The sequence below is a fragment of the Heterocephalus glaber genome, unplaced genomic scaffold, assembly GCF_053883595.1.
Source record: "Heterocephalus glaber isolate CG9 unplaced genomic scaffold, H.glaber_assembly_v1.0 deba00001613, whole genome shotgun sequence".
NCBI lineage: Eukaryota > Metazoa > Chordata > Mammalia > Rodentia > Bathyergidae > Heterocephalus > Heterocephalus glaber.
Window position 1 is genome coordinate 5,897,619 of NW_028258384.1, and position 19,248 is coordinate 5,916,866.

At 36.8% G+C, this 19,248-nt stretch overlaps 1 pseudogene; it reads right to left on the bottom strand.

Annotated features, from left to right (window-relative positions):
- Nucleotides 1-2,964: 2,964 nt before the first annotated feature.
- LOC101703958 (RWD domain-containing protein 1 pseudogene) lies at nucleotides 2,965-3,715 on the bottom strand (annotated as a pseudogene).
- Between the last annotated feature and the right edge of the window lie 15,533 nt (nucleotides 3,716-19,248).

Genomic DNA, 19,248 nt, shown 5'->3' on the forward strand with positions numbered 1-19,248 from the left:
GTTATTTCCTTTTCTTGATGGTGACCTTTGAAACAGAGAAATTTGTAAAGTTGATGCAGACTAATCTCTCATTTTGTTTTCCTTTTGTCCTTATGTTTTAGTTTCACATTAAAAAAACTACTGGCTATTTGATAGATAATTTATTCCTATAATTTTAATCACTTGCAAGGTGGAATTAAATAGTGCTTACTAAAGGCTGAAGAGAGTAGTGGAGAGGAGAAATGTGGAGTGGTTTATCAATGTACAAAGTTATAGTTAAATAAGATAAGATATTAAGTGTTCTCTTGCACTGTAGGGTGTCTGTAGAAAACTAATATGTTATACATCTTAAAAAGCTAGAAGAAAGCATTTTTAATGTTTTTTGTTTTTTTGGTACCGGGGATCGAACTCAGGTCCTTACCCTTGCACAGCAGGCGCCGAAACCACTGAGCTAAATCCCCAGCCCTGAATGTTTTTATCATAAAGAAATGATACATCTTTGAGCAAGTGAATACAGTTAACCTGATTTAAATATTAAGCAATATGTATACACATAGAACATCACATGGTATCCCAGTATTATGTGCAACTTTTAAGTTTCTATATATGAGTTAAAAATACAATTATATAAAAAAGTAGAAATAAACATACATACAAATGCTTTCCATTTATGTATTAGTCATTCTTAAGTGTATTTTTATTTTGGCTTAGTGCTGATTGGTATTTCCCTCATTTCTTCTACCCCCCATGCAATTTTCAGCAGGAGGTGGTGTTAAAAATGCAAGTTGAAATATGGAAAATCCCTTTGGTGTTTACCATTTTGATAATGCCTATAATTTATGGGAATTTAGTTTTTCTTCTAATAATCAGCGTAGCTTCACTGAAAATGCAGCTGGTTCACTTCTTGCCTATTATGTGGTATCTGTGGTTCAACTGACAGGAAGAAAGCAATATGAAAGACTAAGAAAAACAGTGAGCTCAGCATTTCAAACATAGTGTTCTACGTGATTGTAAAGTTTCATGTTTTTTTTTTCTCTTAGAAAATTTAAGTTGTCAGATATTCTGTACACAAATAACTCTTCTATGTGTTTGTGCCATACTCAATTTTCATCTGTACCAAAATAAAAAAAATTGTCCCTTCATTGGAGCCAAGTCAGGCAGAGTTGACTATTGTTTGTATTTCTTTTTTACCCCTTACTTCCCCACCAACCTGTTGGAATATGTACCACATTCTCCAAGCTAAAACCATTCACCAAACTTTTTCACACATGTGAATCACTGCAAGGCAGGAAAATAACTGTTCATTTAGTCATGTTGAATGATGATGGCACTTGTTTCCTATAGACATTATGGCTTACTCAGAGCCCAGTACAGTTTGATCTTTTAACTTTTAATTATTTTTACTTACAAATAATAGAACTTGGAGATGAGTAAGATAATTGTCTTATGGGTTTCAATTTGTTAAGTTATTTCTTTTTGATTGAAACATGATTAGTCTGTTCTGAGTTGTTTTTTCTAGGTTGGGCTAAAGAGATGAAGAAACAAGTACAGATTAATTATAGTAAGTTACCTAAATGGGATGTCACAAAAAGTAACTGGCATTTTTGATAAATTAGTATTCTGTTAAATAGAATGCGAGTGAATGTTTTGATCGTAAGGACACTCTAAAAATCTGCTTAACATAATTATATAAAACTTTTATAAAAAACATAACTGAATCTTGCTTCAGTCAACAATGCAAAGTACTTGACTCATAAAAATTATATCCTAGAGGCAGAAGTCTGAAATTAAAATAAATGTAAACCGACATTTTAGTATATTGAAGGTATTGGCATCATTATTGCAAACATAATTTATTATAATAATACCTTTTATTTATATAGCATTTCAACTTTCATAATGCATTTGCTACATGTGTTTTCTCATTTTATATTTTTTCTAACTTCGCTGGGTAGCAAAAGGCAGTATTATTATCTTCATTTAATAAATGAAACAGGCCAGTAGTAATTGGCAAACCTAGGAGTTTAATCTTACTCTCCTGATCTTTATATTATATTTGTCATGTAATATTTGATTTTTAGTAGATTGATAAATATCAAAGTTTATCTTAGTAATAATTTAAAAAAATTATCTCTGCCTACAAAATCTTTCAGAAGTATAGTTTTAGAAATGTACAGGTAGATTAAGAACCAGAACACAAATAAGTCCTTCTGTGGAGTGACCATGACTATTCATAGAATACTTTTACATAACCAAATATTAAATATCTGTTAAAAAAGAAAACCAGAAAGAAAGACTACAAAAATGTGTAGAGATCATCTTCTTGTTGACATTTAAACTCAGAAAAATTAGAGTGAAATATTTTTTTATCTGTGCCAAATTTGTAGACTATTTCTTTTAACAAAAACTTTTATTTAGAGTCTTTATACTTTTAAACTAAGAAGGCCCTAATTAAAAGATAGTTTTTATCATTCATGAGCTTTTACCCACTATTAGACTATAATAATCTTGATGGTAGGTCATTCTACCACATATATTGTGTTTACTTCAATGTGTTGCACATGACAAGTTTTCAAAATAAATATTTGAGGACAATTAAGCTCAATTTCTTTTTCTTTGACTTTGATGGTTTAAACTTATCTCCACAATATCTAAGAAAGTAAAAAATGGGGGAACATTGTCACTCTCATATCTTTATAAAATTTCTAAAATATAAATTGATCATGTTTCTCTTAGAAATCTTGTAGCTTGTGAGATAGAGAACAAGTATAAAAGGGAGACTTTTGTTATCTATATTACAAACTCTGGATATGTATGTACTTTTTTTGAAGTTTTATGGTCACTTTATTAAGTTCAATGGTGAAAGTTATCAGAAGAATATTCTCCTGAGAGTTATTTTTTCTTAGAAAAAAAAGAAAGGAAAATTAAAAGCCTCTTAGCACAGCCACAGATGCTGTGGCTGTGGAGCTCTCCGAAGATGGTGCATCAGTCCTCTGAGTCACTCCCTGGGGCAGCAAGGTTGTAGTCTGGGTCGTCCTCAACATCCTCCAGCTCCAAGTCATCCAGTTTCTGGAACAAAGACTCATCTATGTCCACATTATTTCCAGCATCCTTCAAGAACTGGATATCAGATGTGTAAAGATTATGATCAGTTTCAAACAGCTATTTGCCACTTAATTTATTTTTTCCTTCTTGCTCTTCTTCTTTTATCTGTTTCTTTTTAATTTCCAAGAGTTCTGCATCAAACTTGGCTTTCCAACATAAGAAATTCTCAATTGTAACAGGGTTGCCATGGAATAATTGCTTCTCTGCTTCTTCTGCTTCCTTTTCTTTTAGTTTCTTTCCTTTCTCTCCTCTCATTTTTATCTGATCTACTATTTCATTTAATTTTTCTTGCACTGCTGTCACTAGAGTAAAGATCATGACCACACCAAGATTTTCCTCAGCCTGTAATGCTAATAATTTTAAAATGTCTATGACATCATTATCTTCTAGGTTTTCCTGGGAAAATATTTCATAAAGAGGAGCTTCATCTGGGTATTTTTCACTGTATGTAAACTTGAAGGTAGTCTGGACAGTTTCATCATTTTCTCCAGCCTCAGATGTCACAGTGATGGTGACACTGGGTGGATTTTCTGATAATACTGTGAAGGAGTTGGGGTAGATAGACTCCAGACCCTCCAGTTCATTTTGCTGCTCCTCGCTGTAGTCTGTCATCGCAACCCTGGCTGCTGCCCATGGAGCATGCTGACGCTCAGGCAGCACGCCACAGCCGAGTCCCGAGGCCTCTGGCCAGGCCCTGCCTGCTAAGCAACAGCCCCGCACTGCTCTCGGCCGATCGCTAGTTCTGCATTCTATACGTACTTATTTATGTATTACTTTGCAGCAGGAGAAAAAAACCCACACAAATCAAAAAGAGAAAAGAAAACAGATCAAATCATAAACAAAATAAAATTTGAACTCATTAGCCACACAGATAAGGTCTTTATCCTGAGACTCCTAACCTTCTAGATAAGTTTTATCTCTCCACATATATCTCATATCCTACACCTCCACAAACTCTTATTTTCCAGTGATACAGAACTATCTTTTCTGAAAATATCATACATTTCCTCTCCAGTTTGCTTTATTTGTTTGCATATTACTCAATGTTTTTTTTGTTTCTCCATTTCCTTTATTTTTAAAAAATTATTTTATTGGTACATTTTAGGCATACAATATAATGACATTCATCATTGGAAATTTGCACCTTTACATAATTTCTCTTAGTTATTATTTTTCCCCTTCCCCTGCCCTCCCTCAACCCATCTATCACTCCCTATTTGCAAAGACTTTGTTTCCATTTTTTCATTTTCTCTTATTAATTTCATTCCGTGCTTTCCTTTCCTCTACCCCTTCCATTTCCCCTTCCATTTTTCCACTTTTCTTCCTATTTCACATTATCTATTATACCTTTTAGTCCTTATTTACACTTTCAGTTTCTCACACTAGAAAACTATTCTGTATTTACACATGTGTGTCCTATTTATTTCACTTAAGAGTATCTCCTCACGGTGCTTCAATTTACCTATAAATGTCTCTCATTTCTCATTTTTATGGCTAAGTAGTACTCCATTTTATTAAAAACCCCTACATTTTCTTAATCCAGTCTCCAGTTGATGGGCAATTGGGTTGCTTCCAAGTTTTAGCTATTACAAATTATGCTCCTATGGACACGGGTGCACATATATCACTGTGGCATGATGCTTTTAATTCTTTGGGGAAGATACCCAGCAGGGGAATGGCTTGGGACTTCCAGTCTTAGATCTTTGAAGTAACTCCATACTGATTCCCACAGTGGATGCACCAGTCTACACTCCCACCAGCAGTGGATCAGTGTTCCTCTTTCCCCATAGTACTGCCAGCATTTGTTATTGGTGGATTTCATGATAGCAGCCATTATTTCTGGAGTGAGGTGGAATTTCAGCATTGTTTTCATTTGCATCACTTGAATGACCAGTGATGTTGAACATTTTTTCATATGTTTATTTGCTATTTTTATTTCTTTGAGAAATGTCTGTTCATTTCATATCTCCATTTTTGGATTGGGTCTTTAAATTTGGGAGGTCTGCTTTTTTAAAGTTCTTTATAGATTCGAGATAGTAGACCTTTGTCTGAGGAAAACGCAGGTGAAGATTTTTTCCAACACTGTGGGTTGTCTCTTCACACTGTTTGTGGTTTCTCATGCTGTGTAGAAGCATTTTTTTTCCTAATTTATTTTATTTATTTTTATTTTTTATTACTTAAATTCTTTTATTGGTACATTTTAGGTAAACAACACATTTACATTTTTCATTGGGAACTTGTACCTTTACATGATGCATCTTGGTTCTCATTATTTCCCCATTCCTACCCCTCCATTCACCCCCTCCACTCTTCCCTAATTACAAAGACTTTTTTCCATTTCTCATCATTTTTCCTTTCTCTTCTTTCCTTTCCACTGACCCTTACACTATCCCTACCCCTTTGGACCTTTTCTTCCTATTTTGCATTACCTATTATTCATTCTAAATATTGGTACATTTTAGGTATACAATACAATAACATTCATCATCTTAATTTTGCACCTTTACATAATCTCTCTTGGTTCTTATTTTTCACCCTTGCCCAGCCCTCCCTTCAACCCCTCCATCTCTCCCTATTTACAAAGATTTTGTTTCCAGTTTTCAATTTTCACATATTAATTCCATTCTCTTCTTTCCTTTCCCCTACCACTCCCACCTCCCCTTCCACTTTGCCCCTTTTCTTTCTATTTCACATTATCTATTATACATTTTCTTCCTTATTTACACTTTCAGTTTCTCACACCAGAGAAACTATTCGGTATTTGTGCATGTGTGTCCTGTTTATTTCACCTCAATGTGCATCCATTTAGCTATAAATGTCTCTAATCTCTCATTTTTTATGGCTGAGTAGTACTCCATTTTATAAAAAAAACACATTTTCTTTATCCAGTCTCTGGTTGATGGGCATTTGGGCTGTTTACAAGTTTTAGCTATTACAAATTGTGCTGCTATGAACGTGGCTGCACATATATCACTGTGGTAAGATTCTTTTAATTCTTTGGGGAAGATACCCAGTAGAGGAAGAGCTGGGTCAAATGGGACTTCCAGTCCTAGTTCTTTGAGGTAGCTTCATGCTGATTTCCACAGTGGTTGCACCAGTTTACACTCCCACCAGCAGTGGAGCAGTGTTCCTCTTTCCCCACAGCCCTGCCAGCATTTGTTATTGGTTGATTTCAAGATAGAAGCATTTTTTCTGTAGTGAGGTGGAATCTCAGCATTCCTTTCATTTGCATGTCTCACATGACTAGTGAGGTTGAACATTTTTTCATGTATTTATTTGCTATTTCTACTTCTTTCTCTGAGAAATGTCTGTTCATTTCAGATGCCCATTGTTGGAATGGGTCTTTAAATTTGGGAGGTCTGATCTTTTCAAATTTTTTATAGATTTGAGATAGTAGACCTTTTTCTGAGGACAAGTAGGTGAAGGCCTTCTGTTCTGCTGCTCCTGAGCCAGAGGAAGGGGCTCCAGGGCCCCCATCCATCCTGCCTTCCCAGCCCAGAGGAAAGGGCTTTTGGACTGCCATCCACCCAGCCATTCCTAGCTGAGAGGGAAGGGCTTTTGGGCTGCCTTCTGTCCTGCTGCTCCTGGCCCAGTGGAAGGGGCTTCCAGGCCACTATCCATCCCACCACTCCCAGCCCAGAGGAAAGGGCTTTGGGGCCGCCATCCATCCCACTGTTCCCAGCAGAGAGGAAAGGGCTTTTGGGCTGCCTTCTGTCCCACTGCTCCAGGCCCAGAGGAAGGGGCTTCCAGGCCACCATTCATCTCGCCAGTCCCAGCCCATAGGAAAGGGATTTTGTGCCACCATGTGTCCCACCACTCTCAGCCCAGACAAAGGGGCTTCTGGGCCACCATCCATCCAACCACTCCTGGCCCAGAGGTAGGGGCTTCTAAGGTGCCGTCCCACTGCTCCTGGTTCAGAGGAGGGGGCTTCCCAGCCACCATCTCTCCACCCAAACACAGCCCAGAAGAAAGGGCTTTTGGGCCATTGTGAGACCCGCCATTCCTGGCCCAGAGGAAAGTGGTTTTGGGCCGCCTTCTGTCCCACTGCTCCTGGTCAAGAGGAAGGGGCTTTCAGGTCAACATCCCTACAGTTGCTCCCGGGCCCTGTCCCACCTCTCCCAGCTCAGAGGAGGTGAGCCACATGGGTGACAATAGCAACCCCGCCCACCGGTTGAAATGACAAGAAAGGTAAATAAGTCTCAAAACGAGACTTCTAGATCACCTACAGCAATCCAAAAGGGAAATGAGATTGAACACTCTGATACTCAACCAACTACACCCACTGAACTGGCAATAAAAGGGGATCTGGAAAAATGAAATCAGAAACAATTTCTCAGATAACAGCAGAGATTGTAGTCCTAGTGCAAGACATGATTAATAAACCTAGAGAGGAGCTGAGGAACATGATGGAACCCCAACATAGGAAACAAATGGAATCCATAAAACAGATGCAAATAGATTTCCAGGACATAAAAACTGCATTGAAAGTCTACACAGCAGTATGAGCCAAAGTGAGGACAGAATTTCAGATATAGAAGGTAAGAATGCAATAAATGACTAAGAAAAGAAAAATTGCTTCAAAATTATAAGGGAACATGAGAAATCAATCCAGCAGCTGCTAGGTGATGCAGAGAAGAATAACATAAGACTGATTGGAGTCAATGAAGAAACAGGAGAGAGTGCAGACAACATAAAAAAAAAAAAACTTCAAAAAGGTAATGGCAGAAAACTTCCCAAGCAGGGGAAAAGAACTTGACATACAGATAAGTGAGGCATATAGGACTCCAAATAGCCTTGATGAAAAAAAAAAACTACACATAGGCATATAATTGTTAACATTCCAGAAACTCAACAGAAGAGCAAAGTTCTACCATCAGTTAGAGAAAAGAAACAAATCACATACAAAGGAAAGCCTATCAGAATCACAGCAGACTTCTCAATGCAAACCATCAAGGCAAGAAGAGCTTGGAGTGACATATTCCAAGCCCTAAAAGAAAACAGCCTCCAACACAGATTGATGTACCCTGTAAAACAATCCTTCAAAATTGATGGAGAAATAAGATACTTTCATGACAAAGAGCACCTTAGAAATTTCATGAATACCAAACCAGCACTCCAAAGAAATTTACACAATATCTAGGAACAGACATTGAGTATCACAACCCCAGGAAGCAAAGCAGAATGAACCCATCTGGCATGAAAAGAAATTAAATGTAAAGGGGGAGTACCCAACAAGAAGGAAAAGTCATGGCCATGATAAGTCAATACGTTTCAGTCATAACCATCAACTTTAATGGTCTCAATTCACCAATCAAAAGAAATAGACTGGCAGAATGGGTCAAGAAGCAAAATTCAACAATATGCTGCATATAAGAAACACTCTTAAGTCAAAATGAAACTCATAGACTGAAAGTTAAAGGGTGGAAAACAACACTCCATGCGACAGGAACCTGAAAAAAAGCAGGAGTAGCTATCCTCCTTGGAGATCAAGTAGATTTAAAAGAAATACTGATTAAGAGAGATGAAGAAGAACACTACATCCTTGTAAAGGGAAAAATCCAACAGGAAGAGATGACAATCATAAATATCTATGGAATAAAGCACTAGTGTGACCAGCTATATAAAACAAATACTAACAGACATGAAAAGTCATATATGTACTAATACAATTGTAGCGGGGGATCTCAACACCCCATTGTCACAAATAGATCAACTAGACAAAAAATAAGTAATGAAATACTAGAACTCAATCAAACTCTTGAACAAATGAACTTAACAGATGCTTACAGAGTGTTCCAACCCACAAAATCAGAATACACATTCTTCTCGGCTGCACATGGGTCATTCTGAAAAATAGATCCACATACTCACACATAGAACATGTTTAGGTAAGTGCAAAGGAATTGAAGTTATCCCCTGTATGTTATCAGACCATAATGCGATGAAATTGGAAATCCATAGCAAAAGAAACTCAAAAAATTTCATAAACATGGAAATTGAACAACACACTTCTGAATAACCAATGGGTCACAGAGGAAATTAAAGAAGAAATCAGACAGTTCCTTCAATTAAATGACAATGACAATACAACATATCGGAATCTATGGGACACAATGAAAGCAGCTTTAGGAGCCAAATTCATAGCAGTGAATACGCATATTAGGAGAAAAGAATGAGCCCAATTAAACAACCTGATGCTGAACCTCAAGCTTCTAGAAAAAGAAGAGCAGGAGAACCTCAAAGTTCATAAAAGGGAGAAAATTATAAAGATCAGAGGAGAAATCAATGAAATGAAACAGACAACAATACAAAAAATCAATGAAGCTAAGAGTTGGTTCTTTGAAAGAATCAACAAAATTGACAAACCATTAGCCAACCTTATCCAAAAAAGAAAAGAAAAGGACCAAATCCATGCAATTAGAAATGAAAAGTGTGAAATTACAGCAGACCCAGCAGAAATCAAGAGGTTCATCAATACCTACTTCCAGAACCTATATGCCAATAAGATGGAAAACACAGAAGAAATGGACAGATTCCTAGACACATATGAATTACCAAAGTTGAACGAAGAAGACCAAAAATTCTAAACAACCCAATATCAACCAATGAAATTGAAAATGTAATAAAAAACTTACCAACTAAGAAAAGCCTTGGCCCTGATGGCTTCACTGCTGAATTCTACAAGACATTTAGAGAGGAACTGCTGCCACTACTCTTTAAACTCTTCAATGAAATTGAAAGGGAAGCAAGACTCCCAAATTCTTTCCTGGAAGCAAGGATCACCTTGATCCCCAAAGCAGAGAAAGACCCAACCGAAAAGGAGAACTATAGGCCAATCTCATTAATGAAATCCTAAATAAGAAACTGGCATATAGAATGCAGAAGTTCATCAAGAAGATCACACACCCTGATCAAGTGGGATTCATCCCAGGGATGCAGGGATGGTTCAATATACGCAAATCAATCAATGTAATACACTATGTCAGTACAGCCAAGGACAAAACCCACATGATTATCTCCATAGATGCAGAAAAAGCATTTGACAAAATCCAACATGCATTTATGATAAAAACTCTACAAAAAATTGGAATAGATGGTCTCTACTTCAAAGCAATAAAAGCCATCTATGAAAAACTGACAGTCAATATCATACTAAATGGGGAAAAACTGAAATCCTTCACACTAAAATCAGGGACAAGACAAGTATGTCCACTCTCACTGCACTTGTTCAATATAGTTCTGGAAACATTAGCCACAGCAATTAGACAAGAAAAAGAAATAAAAGGCATAAAGGTAGGAAATGAAGAAGGCAAATTGTCATTATTTTCAGATGACAGGATACTGTATATAGAAGACCCCAAGAACTCCACGAAAAGTCTTCTAGACTTAATTAAAAAATTCAATCAAGTAGCTGGTTACAAGGTCAACACACAAAACTCAGTCAACACACAAAACTCAATATCTTTCCTCTACACGAATGACAGACTCACTGAGAGAGAAATAGGGCAAATAATTCATTTCACAATAGCATCAAAAAATCTGAAATACCTAGGAATCAACCTAACAAAAGAAATCAAAGATCTCTTCTATGATAACTATAGCACTCTGAAAAGAGAGATTGAAGATGATATCAGAAATCCCATGGACATCCACTGCTCCTGGGTCGGAAGGATTAATATTGTGAAAATGGCCATACTTCCAAAACTGCTATATAGAGTCAATGCAATTCTAATTGAGATCCCAGCAGCATACTTCACGGACCTTGAGAAAACATTCCAAAAATTCATTTGGAACAAAAAGGGACACAGAATAGCAAAAGCAATCCTAGGTAACAGAGACATGGCAGGGGGTATCACAATCCCCAACCTGCAACTATACTACAATGTTACTGTGATAAAAACAGCATGGTACTGGCAAAGAAACAGACCTGAGGACCAGTGCAACAGATTAGAAGATGCAGAAACAACCCCAGACACACTCAGCCATCTCATCTTCGAGAACAGAACCAAACATCCTCACTGGAGGAAAGATAGCCTCTTTAATAAATGGTGCTGGAAAAATTGGGCTTCAACTTGCCAAAGATTAAAGCTAGACTTATATCACTTGCCATGCACTAAACTAAAATTGAAATGGATTAAAGATCTAAATATCAAAATAGAAACTCTGAACCAGTTGGAACAGAGGTTAGGTAGAACCCTTGAAGACATCGGTGTAGGAAAATATTTTATGAACAAAACCTCAGTTGCCTGTGAATTAGCACAAAGAATCAACAAGCGGGATCTCTTCTTATTCAAAAGCTTCTGCACAGCAAGAGAAACAACCAGCAGTGTGAAGAGACAACCCACAATGTGGGAAAAAATCTTCACCTGCTTTTCCTCAGACAAAGGTCTATTATCTCGAATCTATAAAGAATTTAAAAAGATCAGACATCCTAAATTTAAAGACCTAATCCAAAAATGGGCATCTGAAATGAACAGACATTTCTCAGACAAAGAAGTAGAAATAGCAAATAAATACATGAAAAAATGTTCAACATCACTGCTTATTTGAGAGATGAAAATGAAAACAATGCCAAGATTCCACCTCTCTCCAGAAATAGTGGCTGTGATCACGAAATCAACCAATAACAAATGCTGGAGGGGCTGTGGAGAAAGAGGAACCCTGCTCCACTGCTGGTGGGAGTGTAGACTGGTGCAACCACTGTGGAAATCAGTATGGAGATACCTCAAAGAACTAGGACTGGAAGTCCCATTTGACCCTGCTATTCCACTGATAGGGATCTTCCCCAATGAATTGAAAGAATCATACCACAGTGATATATGTGCACCCATGTTCATAGCAGCACAGTTCATGATAGTTAAAACTTGGAAACAGCCCAAATGCCCATCAACTGGAGACTGGATAAAGAAAATATGGGTTTTTTTAAAAAATGGAGTACTACTCAGCCGTAAAAAATGAGAAATTAGAGATATAGCTAAGTGGATGCACATTGAGGCAATACTCTTAAGTGAAATAAGTAGGACACACATGTATAAATACTGAATAGTTTCTCTAGTGTGAGAAACTGAAAGTGTAAATAAGGACTAAAATGTATAATAGGTAATGTGAAATAGGAAGAAAAGGGACAAAGGGGAAGGAAGTGGGAGGGCTAGGGGAAAGGATAGAAGGGAATGGGATTAATATGAGAAAATGGAAAAATAGGAACAAAATCTTTGTAAATAGGGAGGAATGGAGGGGTGGAAGGGAGGGCTGGGCAAGGGTGAAAAATAAGAACCAAGAGAGACTATGTAAAGGTGCAAATTTCCAATGATGACTGTCATTATATTGTATACCTAAAATGTACCAATGATTAGAATTAATAACCGATAATGCAAAATAAGAAGAAAACGGTCCAAAGGGGTAGGGGCAGGGGAAAGGAAAGAAGGGAAAGGAAAAATGCTGTGAAATGGAAAAAATTGAAATAAAGTCTTTGTAAATAGGGAAGGGTGGAGGGGGTGAAGGGAGGGCTAGGAATGGGGAAAAATAAGAACCAAGATGCATCATGTAAAGGTACAAGTTCCCAATGAGAAATGCAATTGGGTTGTATACCTAAAATATACCAATAAAAGAATTTAAGAAAAAAAAATTTAAAAAGCAGGTGAAGATTTTTTTCCCACATTGTGGTTTGTCTCTTCACACTGCTCGTGGTTTCTCTTGTGCAGAAGCTTTTTAATAAGAAGAGGTACCACTTGTTGGTTGTTTATGCTAAATCAAAGGCAACTGAAGTTTTTTTCATAAAATATTTTCCTACACCGATGTCTTCAAGGGTTCTACCTAACCTCTGTTCCAGCCGGTTCAGCATTTCTTTTTTAATATTTACATGTTTAATCCATTTCAATTTTAGCTTAGTGCATGGTGAGAGATATAATTCTAGTTTTAATCCTTGGCAAATTGAAACCCAATTTTTCCAGCACCATATATTAAAGAGGCTACCTTTCCTCCAGTGTGAGTATTTGGCTTCTTTGTCAAAGATGAGATGGCTGAGTGTGTCTGGTGTTGTTTTTGCATCTTCTAATCTGTTGCACTGGTCCTCAGGTCTGTTTCTTTGCCAGTACCATGCTGTTTTTATCACAGTAACTTTGTAGTATAGTTGCAGGTTGGGGATTGTGATACTCTTAGCCATGTCTCTTTTATTTACAATTGCTTTTACTTTTCTGGGTCTCTTCTTGTTCCAAATGAATTTTTGGATTGTTTTCTCATCGTCTGTGAAGTATGCTGCTGGGATCTCAATTGGAATTGCATTGAATCTATATAGCAGTTCTGGAAGTATGGCCATTTTCACTATATTAATCCATCCTACCCAGGAGCAGGGGATGTCTGTCCATTTTCTGATATCATCTTCAATCTCTCTTTTCAGAGTGCTACTTATTTTCAGAGAAGTGGTCTTTGATTTCTTTAGTTCAGTTGATTCCTAGGTATTTCCGTATTTTGGATGCTATTGTGAAAGGAATTATTTGTCCTATTTCTCTCTCAGTGAGTCTGTTATTCGTGTAGAGGAAAGTTATTCATTTTTGTGTGTTGACTTGTAACCAGCTACTTTACTGAATTGGGTTATTAAGTCTAGAAGACTTTTGGTGGAGTTCTTGGGGCCTTCTATATAGAGTATCATGTCATCTTCTTGATGATCTTCTGCATTCTATTTGCCAGTTTCTTATTTAGGATTTTTGCATCTATATTCATTAATGAGATTGGCCAATAGTTCTCCTTTTCAGTTGGGTCTTTCTCTGCTTTGAGAATTAAGGTGATGCTTGCTTCCAGGAAAGAATTTAAGAGTCTTGCTTCATTTTCAATTTCATTGAAGAGTTTAAACAGTGGTGGCAGTAGTTTCTCTCTAACTGTCTTGTAGAATTCAACAGTGAAGCCATCAGCACCCGGGCTTTTCTTACTTGATAAGTTTTTTATTATGTTTGTGATTTCATTGGTTGATATTGGGTTGTTTAGAAATTTTAGGTCTTCTTCGTTCAACTTTGGTAATTCATATGTATCTAGCAATCTGTCTATTTCTTCTGTGTTTTCCATCTTATTGGCATACAGGTTGTGGTAGTTAGTATTGTTGATCCTCTGGATTACTGCTGGGTGTGTTGTAATTTCAACCTTTTCATACCTAATTGCATTGATTTGGGCATTTTCTTTCCTTTTTCTTTTTCTTTTTTCTTTGGCTTGTTCTTGAGTGTGCCAGGCATCAAATTCAGGAACTTGCACTTTTGAGGCAGGCGCTGGAACCACTGAGCTAAACCCCTGGCCCTTCTTTTCTTTTTCTGGTAAGTTTGGCTAAGGCTTTGTAAATTTTGTTGATTCTTTCAAAGAACCAAGTCTTGGCTCTCTTGATTTTTTGTGTCATTCTCTTAGTCTTCATTGCATTGATTTCTTGTATGATCTTTATAATTTCCTCCCTGTTATGACTTTTGGGTTTGTCCTGCTCTTCTCGTTCTAGAAGCTTGAGGTTCAGCATCAGGTTGTTTCATTGGTTATGCTCTGTTTTCCTAATACGATTATTCACTGTTATTAATTTCCATTGTAAGACTGCTTTCATTGTGTCCCATAGATTCTGATATGTTGTATTGTCATTGTCATTTAATTGAAGGAACTGTCTGATTTCTTCTTTAATTTCCACTGTGACCCATTGGTTATTCAGAAGTGTGTTGTTCAATTTCCAAGTGTTGATGAAATTTTTCCAGTTTCTTTTGCTATGGATCTCCAATTTCATTGCACTATGGTCTGATAATATACAGGGGGATCACTTCAATTCCTTTGCACTTAGTTAAACATGCCTATGCACGAGTATGTTGTCTATTTTGGAGAATGACCCACGTGCAGCTGAAAAGAATGTGTATTCTGATTTTGCGGGTTGGAACACTCTGTAAACATCTGTTAAGTTCATTTGTTCAAGAGTTTGATTGAGTTCTAGAATTTCCTTACTTATTGTCTGTCTAGTTGATCTATCTATTTGTGACAGTGGGGTATTGAGGTCCCCCACTACAATTGTACTAGTGCATATATTACTTTTCATGTCCATTAGTATTTGTTTTATATTGTTGGACACAGTAGTGTTTGGTGGATAGATATTTATGATTGTCATCTCTTCCTCTTGGATTCTTCCCTTTACAAGGATGTAGTGTCCTTCTTTGTCTCTCTTAATCAGTGTTGGTTTGAAATCTACTTGATCTGCAAAGAGAATAGCTACTCCTGCTTTTTTTTCAGGTTCCCGTCACATGGAGTATTGCTTTCCTCCCTTTAACTTTCAGTCTATGAGTTTCCTTTAGAATTAAGTGTGTTTTTTGTATGCAGCATATTGATGGAGTTTGCTTCTTGACCCATTCTGCCAGTCTATTTCTTTTGGTTGGTGAATTGAGAACATTAACATTGATGGTTATAACTGAAACATATTGACTTATCATTGTCATGACTTTTTCTTTTTGTTGGATTTTCCCCCTTTTCATTTAATTTCTTGTCACACCCGATGGATCCATTCTCCTGTGCTTCCTATTCTTGAGATCCGCATTGTCCATTCCTAGGATATTGTCTTAAAATTTTTGGAGTGCTGGTTTCATATTCATGAAGTTCCTAAAGTGCTCTTTGTCATGAAAGTATCTTATTTCTCCCTCAATTTTGAAAGATAGTTTTGCAGGGTGCATCAATCTGGGTTGGAGGCTGTTTTCTTTTATGGCTTGGAATATGTCATTCCAAGCTCTTCTTGCCTTGAGGGTTTGTTCTGAGAAGCCTGCTGTGATTCTGGTGGGCTTTCCTTTGTATGTGATTTGTTTCTTTTCTCTAACTGCTTATAGAACTTTTCTCTTCTGTTGAGTTTCTGGAATGTTAACAATTATATGCCTATGTGTAGATTTTTTTTGATCAAGGCTATTTGGAGTCCTATATGCCTCACTTTTCTGTATGTCAAGTTCTTTTCCACTGCTTAAGTAGTTTTCTGCCAATAATTCTGTGAAGAGTTTTTTATGTCATCTGCTCTCTCTCCTGTTTCTTCTTTGACTCCAATTCATCTTATGTTATTCTTCTTTGCCTCATCTAGTAGCTGCTGGTTTGATTTCTCATGTTCCCTTATAATTTTGAAGCAATTCTTCTTTTCCTGGTCCCTAATTGTAATCTTATTTTCTATATCTGAAATTCTGTCCTCACATTGGTTCATTCTGCTGTGTAGACATTCAATGGAGTTTTTCATCTCCTGAAAATCCATTTGCATCTGTTTTATGAATTCCATTTGTTTCCTATGTTGGGATTCCATCATGTTCCTCAGCTCCTGTCTAGATTTATTAATCATGTCTTGCACTAGGAGCACAATCTCTGCTGTTATCTGAGAAATTATTTCTGATTTCATTTTTTCCAGATCCTCTTTTGTTGCCAGTTCAATGTGTACAGGTTGTTCAGTATCAGGGTATTCCATCTCATTTCCCTTTTGGGTTGCTGTAGGTGATCTGGAAGTCTTGTTTTGAGACTTATTTACGTGTGTTCTCATTTCAACACGGGGCGGGTGGGCGCGGTTCTCTTGGTGCCCGAGCAGCTCACCTTCTCTGAGCTGGGAGAGGTGTGGACAGCGGCTCAGAATCCTCTTCCTATGGGGTGGGTAGAAGCTTTTTAATAATAAGACATCCCACTTGTTGAATGTTTGTGCTAGTTGATGGGAAACTGAGGTGTTGTTCATAAAATCTTGTCTAACACCAATGTCTTCAAGGGTTCTACCTAACCTCTGTTCCAGCCTTTTTGGCATTTGGGTTTTGATGTTTAGATCTCTAATACATTTTGATTTTAGTTTATTGCATTGTGAGAGATATAGGTCTAGTTTTCATCTTTGGCCAGTTGAAACCCAATTTCTCCAGCACCACTTTTTAAAGAGGCTATCTTTCCTAAAGTGAGGGTGTTTGGGTTATTTGTCAAAGATGAGGTGGCTGAGTGTGTCTGGAGTTGTTTCTGCATCTTCTAATCTGTTCCTCTGTCCTCAGGTCTGTTTCTTTGCCAGTACCATGTTGTTTTGATCACAGTTGCTTTGTAGTACAGTTTCACTTTGGAGATTGTCATACCTCCTGCCATGTCTCCGTTTTCCTGAATTTCTTTTGCTATTCTGGGTCTCTTCTTATTCCAAATGAATTTTTGGATTGTTTTCTCAAGGTCTGTGAAGTATGCTGCTAGGATTTCAATTGGAATTGCATTGATTCTATATAGCAGTTTTGGAAGTATAGCCCTTTTCACTATGTTGATCCTTCCTACCCAGGAGCAGAGTATATCTTTCCATTTTCTGATATCATCTTCAATGTATCTTTTCAGAGTGCTATAGTTTTCAGAGAAGATGTCTTTAGTTTCTTTTTTTAGGTTGCTTCCTAGGTATTTCAGTTTTTTGGATGCTATTGTGAAAGGAATTGTTTGTCCTATTTCTCTCTCAGTGAGCCTATTGTTCATGTAGAGGAAAGGTACTGGTTTTTGTGTGTTGACCTTGAATCCATCTACTCTATTGAATTTGTTTACTAAGTCTTGAAGACTTTTGTTGGCGGTCTTGTGATCTTCTATATAGAGTATCATGTCATTTGCAAATAATGACAATTTGACTTCTTCATTTCTTGTCTTTATTCCTTTAATGTTTTTCTCTTGTGTAATTGCTGTGGCTAATGTTTCCAAAAGTTTGTTGAACAGGTGTGGTGATAGTGAACATCTTTGTCTCATTCTTGATTTTATTTGGAAGGATTTCAGTTATTGACCATTTAGTATGATATTGGTTGTTGGTTTTTCATAGATGGCTTTTATCACATTGGGATAGCGACTATATATTCCAATTTTTGTCGGGTTTTTGTCATAAATGTGAGTTGGATTTTTTCAAAGGATTTTCTGCATCTATGGAGATAATCATATGGTTTTTTCTTGGCTCTATTGATATAGTGTATTACATTGATAGATTTGCATATGTTAAACCATCCCTGCATCCCTGGGTTGAATCCCACTTTGTCAGGGTGTATGATCTTCTTGATGATCTTCTGCATTCTATTTGCCAGTGTCTTATTAAGGATTTTTGCATCTATGTTCATCAGTGAGCTTGGCGTATTGTTCTCTTTTTTGGTTGGGTCTTTCTCTGCTTTGGGGATCAAGGTGATGCTTGCTTCCATGAATGAATTCTAGAGTGTTGCTTCCCTTTAAATTTTATTGAAGCATTTAAACAGTAGTGCCAGTAGTTCCTCTGTATATGTCTTGTAGAATTCAGTGGTGAAGCCTTCAGGACCTGGGATTTTCTTAGTTGGTAAGTTTTTAATTATGTTTTCAATTTCATTGATTGAAATTGGGTTGTTTAGAGTTTGTAGGTCTTCTTCATCCAACTTTCATAATTCATACATGTCTAGGAATCTGTCCTTTTCTTCTGTGTTTTCCATCTTATTGACGTATAATTTCTCAAAGTAGGTATTGATGATCCTCTGGATTTCTGGTGGGTCCATTGTAATTGCACCCTTTTGATTCCTAATTACATGGATTTGGGCCTTTTCTTTCCTTTTTCTGAAAATATTGTCTAAGGTCTTGTCAATTTTGTTTATTCTTTCAAAGAACCAACTCTTGGATTCATTGTTTTGTATCCTTTTCTTCATCTCCAGTAAATTGATTTCTGTGCTGATCTTTATAATTTCCTCCCTTGTATGATCTTTGGGTTTGCCCTGCTTTTCTTTTTCTAGAAGCTTGAGGTTCAGCATCAAGTTGTTTGATTGGTCTTCCTCTGTTTTCCTAATGTGAAAATTCATTGCTGTGAATTTGTCTTATAAGACTCTTTTCATTGTGTCCATAGATTCTGATATGTTGTATTGTCATTGTCATTTATTTGAAGGAACTGTCTGATTTCTTCTTTAATTTCCTCTATGACCCATTGGTTATTCAGAAGTTTGTTGTTCAATTTCCATGTTTTCATGTAATCTTTCATTCTATATATGAAATTCTGTCCTCACATTGACGCATTCTGCTGTGTAGAGATTCAGTGGAGTTTTTAAGGTCCTGGATATCTGTTTGCACCTGTTTAATGGATTCTATTTGTTTCCTATGTTGAGATTCCATCATGTTCCTCAGCTCCTCTTTACATTTATAAACATGTCTTGCACTATAAGCACAATCTCTGCTGTTGTCTGTGAAATTATTTCTGATTTC